Raw genomic sequence first — 9,223 nt, forward strand, 5'->3', positions numbered from 1 at the left:
TTTTTATAAAAATTTAAAACAAAAAGGAAATTGTCTTGAAGCAGATAACATTGAAATGGAAAATAAAAAAAATCCAAACTTACTGCTTTCTCATTCATGAGGAATGGAAAAGTACTGAAAGAAGTGTATACGTGTCAAGGCAGGATGGGGGATGTGGGTGAAGGCTGAGCGGGAACAACACGGTGGCCTTCAGGATAAGCTTATCAGGAAACAGCTTGAGAAAACGCTCCTGGTTCAGCAAGACACTTGGATGAGTCACTGTCAGACTGCCAAGAGTATGTTATGGGGCGGGCAGATCTGTATGTGACTTATCAGTATATAAAGAAGTCTGTGCTTTGCTCTCATTGAGAATTAGCTGCCCTTTGCTTTTTCCCCTGTGGCCATGCAAAATAAAGTGCTTCTGATAGCCAAACAGTAATCCTGTCTAAATTTCCACATCATCTTGGGGGCTCGCCCAGGAGGTGTCCTCACTCAGACTGCCCCGAGTAGGACCCTTTTCTTGGCTCTTCAACTCCGTCACTCCGAGAAGGCTATCCTTGACTCAGTTCTTCGACTCTGCGGCCTCAACCCCCCGGAACCTGATCTATCATCCGCCTGTTTGGCTTGGAAAAATCCCTGGCCAGGGTGAGTACCTGCCTGTTTTGGTGTCAGTAAGTCCTAGGCGTGGCAATGGGTAGTGGGACCTATAAGGTCCCACTGCGGGATCCTGCCTGGTTTATGTATCTGAAATATGGGCCCCGGTCAACACAGTACTTAATTAAGTGGAACCAGTATACCGATGGTGACCCTAAATTGTGCTGGCCCCTAGATGGGTCATGGGATCATCATATCCTCAAACATCTCCGAGAAAATTTGGAAAGCAAGCACTCTGTTCAAATAGAAGCCTGGTACCTATGGGAAGATAAGTCCGAAAAGCGCCATAAACGCTCCCTTGTGGCTTCCTATAAGGATAATGAGAAAAATTTAAGAAGCAAAATCCAGAAGAACATCCTGCCAACAACTATTCTCGCCTGGTCCAAGCCTTTAAGGCACATTCTGGCAGTCAGGACCCAGAAACTAGCCTCCCTGCCATGATTATTCAGACCTTTGTTTTAGGGCTGTTACCTAGGATCTCCAAGTCCCTGTAAAACACTGTAATCAGGTGGGAAACTAAACCCCTCACCGAAGTTTTGGCTGCTGCCACACATTTCTATACTAAAGCCCAGCAGCAAAAATCAAAGGCTCAGGACAAACTGATAGCTTTGCAAATCAGAGATCTCCAGGGTGGTGCCAGACCACGGCGCCCTGCATGACCATTTCACTCGGGCTGACCACCTGGTCCCTCTGACATTCCCAATGATGTCTGCCACTACTGTAAGCAAAAAGACCATTGGAAGAATGAGTGCCCAAATAAACCTCGGGGGCCCCCACTCTCAGCTAGTGCCCCTCCATTTCAGCCAGGCACCCACCGAGCTCCACCGCCCAGACCAGCTCCTCTCCAGTCCCTTGAAGTTGAAAATCAGTATTAGGACAGCCGAGAAGACCCAGAGACTCTAGCCCCTTTACTTTCTGCCTTTTCTGATGCTATGATACCTGTAACTGTGAGAAGAGAAACTGTTTCCTTTCTTGTCGACACTGGTGCTTCTTTGTCTATGCTTAGTCTAGTTTTGTTTCTAATTCCCATTTCTCGTAAAGTAATCACTGCTGTAGGTATTGGGGATCAGCCCACTGAACACCCCATTACACAGCTGCTTTTGTTTACCTTGGGTCCGCTTACCAAGCAACATGCCTTTTTGCTGAGTCCTTGAGCCTCTGTAAATCTGTTGAGGCAAGACCTCCTCTGCAAATTGTGGGCAACAGTTCACTCTTCTCCAGATGGGGTCTTCCTCATGCTACCCCAGACCCAAATTCCTGCCTTGATGATGACACTAATGGAACAGGAACCCGAGCCCAATTCTTCCTCATTGCAACAGGAACTATTGGCTCACCATCCTGAGTCCTTTTGGTCCCACTCCACAACCGATGTGGGACTTCTCAAGGTTGCCATCCCAGTTTCTATCAAGGTTAAATCAGGAGCGTCTCCCCCATCGTTCCTGCAATACCCGCTATCAGTTGCTGCCTCCATAGGCATTGTTCCTGTAATATAAGCATGTCCTAGAACAGGGTGTCCTTGTACCTACCCGTTCTTGTTATAATACCCTGATCCTTCCAGTGTGAAAGAAGGAGAAGTGTACACCTGAGAGGTTGCCTGTTTAATGTTTTGTCCAAGATTTGCATGCTATTAACAATTTTGTGATTTCCTTTACAGCTGTGGTACCCAACCCCGTCACTGTACTTTCTCAACTACCTGCTTCCGCTCTTTATTTTTCCATGGTGGATCTTTGTAATGCCTTTTTTTGTATACCAGTTCACCCTGACTCTCAATATTTATTTGCTTTTACTTACCAGGGCCGGCAATACACCTTTACCCATCTGCCTCAAGGTTTCTGTAACTCGCCCACCATATATAGCCAACTTCTGAAGTCTGACCTCAATACAGTCCAGTTGCCTCATGATTTTGTGCTAGTCCAATATGTAGATTATTTGCTCCTCTGTTCTGATACCCTCCCTCATTGCCAAGTTGACTCTGTCACTCTTTTAAAACAACTTGCAGCACAGAGCCACAAAGCCTCCCGCTCTAAGCTCCAATTCTGTCAGACTTCTGTTACCTACCTGAGTTACACCATTTCTCACGGTACCCATCACGTCTCCTGATCATCTTCCTGCTGTTCTTTCCCTCCAATGCCCACAGACTAAACGCCAACTCCATGGTTTTCTAGGTGCTGCCAACTACTGCCGACAGTGGATTCCTAATTATTCTGGACTTTCCAGACCTCTCACCCTTCTCACATGTGATTCTTCCCCTGACCCGCTACCCTGGGAAGACGTCCATGAATCTGCCTTCTGTCAGCTCAAGCAAGCCCTTTCTTCTTCCCCCGCTCTTGGTCTGCCTGATTATTCTAAGCCTTTCACTCTCTTTTGCCATGAGAACCAAGGCACTGCCTCTGGTGTCTTGACTCAGCCTTTTGGACCATCCCCACACCATCCTATCGCTTACTATAGTGCCTCCCTTGACCCAGTCACTTCCAGGTTCCCTCCTTGTCTCTGTTCTGTTGCTGCCGCCACTTTGCTGGTTTCAAAAACTGACAACCTTGTCCTTGGGCACCTCCCTACTGTTGCTGTCCCGCACGCTGTCCTCACCCTCCTCCAACACAGCAGGACTCATAACTTGTCCCCTGGCCATCTAACCCGCTATGAGGTGGTTCTCCTGGCTGCGGACCACGTGACCCTTGTCCGCTGTGATCCCCTCAATCCTGCCTCTCTTCTTCCTTCACCCCCAGATGGCCAACCCCATGACTTCACTCAGCTTGTGGACTTTGTTTCTCTTCCCTGTCCTGATCTTTCTGATACCTCTCTGACTAAGCCTGAACTCATTTTCTACTTTGATGGCTCCTGTTTTCAAGACACTCATGGCATTCTCTGAGGTGGCTATGCTGTTTGTTCCAATTACACTGTTATTGAATCTGCTCCTCTTTTTGTTACTAGTGCTCAAGCTGCTGAACTCATTGCTTTCACTTGTGCCTGTCACCTTGCTGCTGAACAATCTGCTAATATCTAGACAAACTCTTGCTATGCCTTTGGTGTCTGCCATTCTTTTGGACAGATCTGGAAACAGTGAGGTTTTCTTACTTCTGCTGAGACTCCCTTCTCTCACCATCACCTTATTACTGCTCCTGGATGCTATTCTCCTTCCCTCCACCCTTGCTGTTCTGTGGTGCAAAGCACACACTGCTACTGTGTCTCTGCGAAACAATAGGGCAGATGCAGCGGCCAAGACCGCCGCCCCGTCAGAACTGTCATCTCCGGTCCTTCAGGCCTCTCTCTACCTCTCTTTCCCTGTCTCCCCTTTCTCCAGGATGCCGCCCCAGATGCCAAAAAGGACACCTGGATCTCCGTGGGCTGCTCTCTCCACTCTGACTCCTTGTGGCAGCACCCGTCTGGTCGCATTCTAGCCCCCAGGGCCCTGCTATCCCTCTTGGCTCAAATGGCCCACTCAGTGGCCCATTTGGCCAAAGGGGGGGATGGTAGCCAAAGTTGACCGCCATTGGTATGCCCCCGGTTTTTCCACTGTGGCTGCCCATTTTTGTCGCCAGTGTCCGCAGTGACAGTGACACAATCCTGGCCAACCACCCTGCCAGCCACATGCATTCCACAGACCTTTAGGTCTTTACCCCTTTTCCCATCTCCAGATGGACTTCATCAAGTTGCCCAGGTCGGGACCCTGGAAGTATGTGTTGGTCATTGTCTGCTTTTTTAGCAGTTGGCCTGAGGCATACCCTTGCCAATGGGCTGATGCCCTCACTGTGGCCAAAAAGCTTCTTTTTGACCTGCTGCCCCGCTTCGGTCTACCCCTTTCCCTGGACTCGGACCGTGGCTCCCATTTTGTTGGCCAGGTGATCCAACACATTTGCAAGGTCCTTTCCATCCAATACCAGCTCCACACCCCAAATCATCTGCAGAGTAGGGGTAAAGTGGAATGGAAAAACTTTGATATTAAACTTTGCTTGGTGAAGACTTGTGAACAAACTAGTCTAAAGTGGCCCAAGGCCCTCCCATTGGTACTTTTCCAAATCCAAAATTCTGTTCAAAGGTCCTCAGAGGTCTGACCCCTTTTGAGATTGTTATGGGTCGACCCATGAGGGGACTTGCCACACCTCCCCCACAACACCTGACTCATCTCCATGATTCCTTATTAACCTACTGCCAAGGGCTCACCAAGGCCCTCAAGGTTATCTCGTTGCAGGTTAAGGACACAGTGCAACATCAGTCTCTAGATGGTGGCTCGGTTGTCAATCTGATCCAACCGGGAGATTGGGTCCTGATTAAGGTCCACCAGAGGAAGGATCGCTTGCAGCCTTGGTGGAAGGGGCCTTTCCAGGTCCTGCTAACCACCCCAACTGTTGTGAAAGTCGCCAAGGTTTTTGCTAGGGTCCATACCTTCCACTGTAAGAAGGTAACCACCCTGACAGAGTGGAAGGCTTCTCTCACCAGCAATACCTCCATGAAGATCCAGAGGGTTCTGTGCGAGTGAAGATCAGACAACAAAATCTCAAAAAATAGCCCGCACAGCTGGCCAAGTTTTACCTGAGGCTATGAACTTTTGTTCTATGTGTTGAATTGCCTTTAGTAATTTAGTATGAATCACACTAACCCTTGGGAAGTCACAGATAATTACATAGATTCAGAAACTCCACAGGGGGTAACGCTGTTCTGTATTCTTGTGGTCAGTATTTTATTGGTAGTAATGTGCTGGAGGCTGAAATTTTAGTCAAGGGTAGCCCCTCAAAGTTCCAAAGGATAGCAGCATTTGGGATACTGCTTGAGTAGGCCCAGAGATGTTACCTTTTCTTTTACTCTGCTTCATGCCAGGAGTTTTAGTCGGGGCATGAGAGGAGAACAGTATTATGTTCCTGGGGCAGAGCATTGCTAGTGCAGGCAATCTTATGAACTGCTGGGTGAGCATACATGGGCCTACACACCCAGCCAGAGGAATCCCAATGCTTAGGGTACTGATTCCCCTTGAGGATTGGGGAAACAGTACCAATACTAGCTTTGTCAGGTTTTCCTCCCACTCTAATAGAACGCAGCAGTCGATCCCTGAATGGTGGAAAAAGACTCAAAACAGCTGGAGACCATCCTCTAGACTTGAGGCAGGCCTCTGTTATAGGTCCAATGGGAGTGGTAGGACAGGCAAAGCTGGTTTCTCAGTGGGGCACTATCCCAAATGCCAGGTAACTTTTGGTTATCATTCCCATAATACATCTGGGATCCTGCTGGGAAACACGTCCTTTCAGTGTACCAATGGGTCTCTCACTATCCATAGAACCCCAGAGGATACCCATAGTCTGGTAATGAACGGGTCCGAATTTTACATGCTGTTAGGTTCTATTTCTTGTAATCAATCAACATCTCAGTGCAGGTTGGTAGGGAGCCAACGTCCGCCTTCCTATACCTTACAGGTCAATCAGAAGTGTTGAATTGGAAGCACGACCTGTAGGGACTGCAGCACTATAGCCGCTCCAGGCTTGTTCTGGCTATGTGGGAATGATGCCCACAAGATTTTGCCATGGCATTGGGTCGGCACCTGTACCCTGGGGAGACTCGTCCCAAAGTTTGATCTACCCCCAAGCCTAATCTCCCACTGGCTTGCCCAAACATAAGTGAACTGTTGAAAACCCACCGGTTCACTGACCCACAGGACTCCATCAATTTACTAGGGCATTTCTCCCTTGGTTGGGGGTAGCTGAATTAGAAAGGACCATTGTAAACATTTTGGGAGTTATGGAGAAATTTTTTTAATGCCAGCATCGATGCTTTAGGAGCTCTTAATGATGAAATCACCCAAATAGGACAGGTGGCCACCAAAAACCATATGGCTTTGGATTATCTCCTAGCCACCCAAGGAGGAGTATGTGCGGTCATGAACCATACTTGCTGCACCTGGATCTATCAGCACCAACGAGTGGAAAAAGACTTCTGCACCATTAGGAGACAGCTGCAGGTGATCCATGCAGTTGTAAAGAAGAACCCCTTCGATTGGTGGGGATGGCTACCAGATATATGGGGATGGTGGAAATCCCTGCTAAAATGGTGTATTCTAAGTTTATTATGCATTTTTGCCATTTTCATTATTATCCAAATGACTCTGTGTTGCTTACGCTGCTGTTTATCGAAAACTGCCCAGAGTGTTTCTAGGCTCTCGAAGACTGAGCTGCAGATGATGGTGCTCAGGGAGGTGGTGTATAAGTGCAAACGACAAGAAAATGTCAAAGGCTTTATGAATATAGAGGTGTAAGCACAAGCACTTACAAAGGGGAATGATGAGGAATGGAAAAGTACTGAAAGAAGTGTATGTGTGTCGAGGCAGGATGGGGGATGTGGGTGAAGGCCGAGTGGGAACAACACGGTGGCCTTCAGGATAAGCTTATCAGGAAACAGCTTGAGAAAACGCGCCTGGTTCAGCAAGACACCAGGATGAGTCACTATTAGACTGCCAAGAGTATGTTACGGGGTGGGTAGATCTATATGTGACTTATCAGTATATAGAGAAGTCTGTGCTTTGTTCTCGTTGAGAATTAGCTGCCCCTTGCTTTTTCTCCCGTGGCCATACAAAATAAAGTGCTTCTGATAGCCAAACAGTAATCCTGTCTAAATTTCCACATCATCATCTCACTTGTTTCTGTGAAAAAAAGGAAGGAGAGAAAAGTGTGTGGAGGGAGGGAAGTGGCAGAAAACAGTGAGAATAAATCTGCCATTTTTGCTTCAAATCTATTCGATTGGAAATGAAAAATGAACATTTCTCATTTTGAACCGCTACATCAAAAAATCATTATGCCTATAATGACATGTCATAAGATAAATCAATATAAGTGTTTAAAATGAAATCAAAGGGTCCAGACAAAGAGATCCATCCTTAAAGTGCTTTTGGTTCATTGGGTATAATTATCTTTCCTGGATAAGGTCTAGGTATCATTGTCTTTAACCAGATTTGTGGGTATTCAGCACTTCTAGAAATCAGTCATAGGTGTTTCATGTAAGGTGTCAGTAGGTATAAGTGCCTTTTCCATGGTACGGAAAGCAATTGGAACGAAAGCTGAGTCACTGCTCAGTAACTGCTGGGTCCTATCTTACTGTTCAGTCTGTTTCTTTTCAAAATCTTAGTCATAACTTATTTAAAACCAGAATTGTTTGGGGTTTTTCTTTTGTGGTGTGGGGTAGGGAAGGCAATCATTAACATTTATCTCAAATTCTCCAGATTTCCTCTGCATTGTTATGGAGTTCCACTGTATCCAATCTCCCCTGTACATTAATGTTTCTTCTTGAAAAGAGGGCTTAAAAAGGGACTCTCCAGTTCAAGAAAGATATTTTTCTGCTCACTTCTGCAGACAAACTAAGGATCCTGCAAACCACTAAGCATTGTGAACAAAGAATATTATGCATGGACTGCTTCCTTCCCTGCAATGCTGTTGTACAGTATATCCAGTTAAAAGAGAAGGGCTGAGGCATTCACTAAAAATCATGGTCCTGCTATTTCCCATGCTTTAGCATTTGCATTTTCAAGGGCCCAACATGAACTGACAGAAGGCAGTGTCAGCCAGCCTGAGCTCCATTATGATGCCAATGTCGTTAGGCACATTAACATAATCCCATGTAATAAGCTCATTCCAAGTATTAGCATGTGATTTGAAGAGATTGCCATGGCTGTTTGGAAAACACAAGGTGAAACAAAGCACAACGATTCATGTACGAACCTAACAAGGCGGCAGAGCACAAGATACGATCTGTGTTCAACCAAGTTTTTACCTTGATAAGATTCCTAGATGTGTGGATTAGATTAAACAAAGTACTGCAATTATCTTCTACTGCAGTTACTGTAAAATGACTAGATTGCTGATAATGCATCTTCTGCTATTAGTATGAACTGCTCTCCTAACAGTTTGCTGAAAGTTAGCAACCTGTGGTCTTCTGATGAATTAACTGCAAGCTGGGAGCTTAAGACAGACTGAAACAATAACGTGATCAGTCATATTAACTTAACCTCTTGACTTTTGGTTTAAAATATTACTTTAAATTCTCATCTGCTCTAAATTTTAACTTCATTTCTTCTCTTTCACATCCACAATAAAACTGTCTTGTGCAGGAAGGGACCAGAAAGCTTCTGCACTCCATCCTTTGTGCTCTTGGGGACAGACACACTGAGGCAAAGACTGACCACACACTCCCACACCCCAAGTTCAGGAATAAGGCTAGAAAGCTGCTTTGACAGTACCCCTCACAGCTGCCCTCAGTCATGCCAAAGGCAGAGGTTTCAGCAGCCGCCATGGGTGACTGCCCTGTGTCATTTCCAAGGTTGGTGCATGTGAGTAGAAGCAGGTGGGCAGAGTGTACTTCAGAGACCCCCTCTCCAAGAGCAGTCAGGACACAGGGTCATTATGCCCACTAATGCCTGAACACTGTGAGAAGAGTCCCAATTGACTGATTTTGCCAACTGCATAGTAAACAATTGCGAGAAAAATTTGAAGTAATATTCCAAAGAAGCTGCAGAAGAAGTTACAGAAGGTACCTGGGTGTGAAAAAGCACATAGCTTCCCATGTCCCTTTGTGCATATGGCCTTGCTTCCCTTCCCCCCCCCCCCCCCCCCCC

This window comes from Crocodylus porosus, unplaced genomic scaffold (genome assembly GCF_001723895.1).
Source record: "Crocodylus porosus isolate Cpor-Errol unplaced genomic scaffold, CroPor_comp1, whole genome shotgun sequence".
Lineage (NCBI taxonomy): Eukaryota > Metazoa > Chordata > Crocodylia > Crocodylidae > Crocodylus > Crocodylus porosus.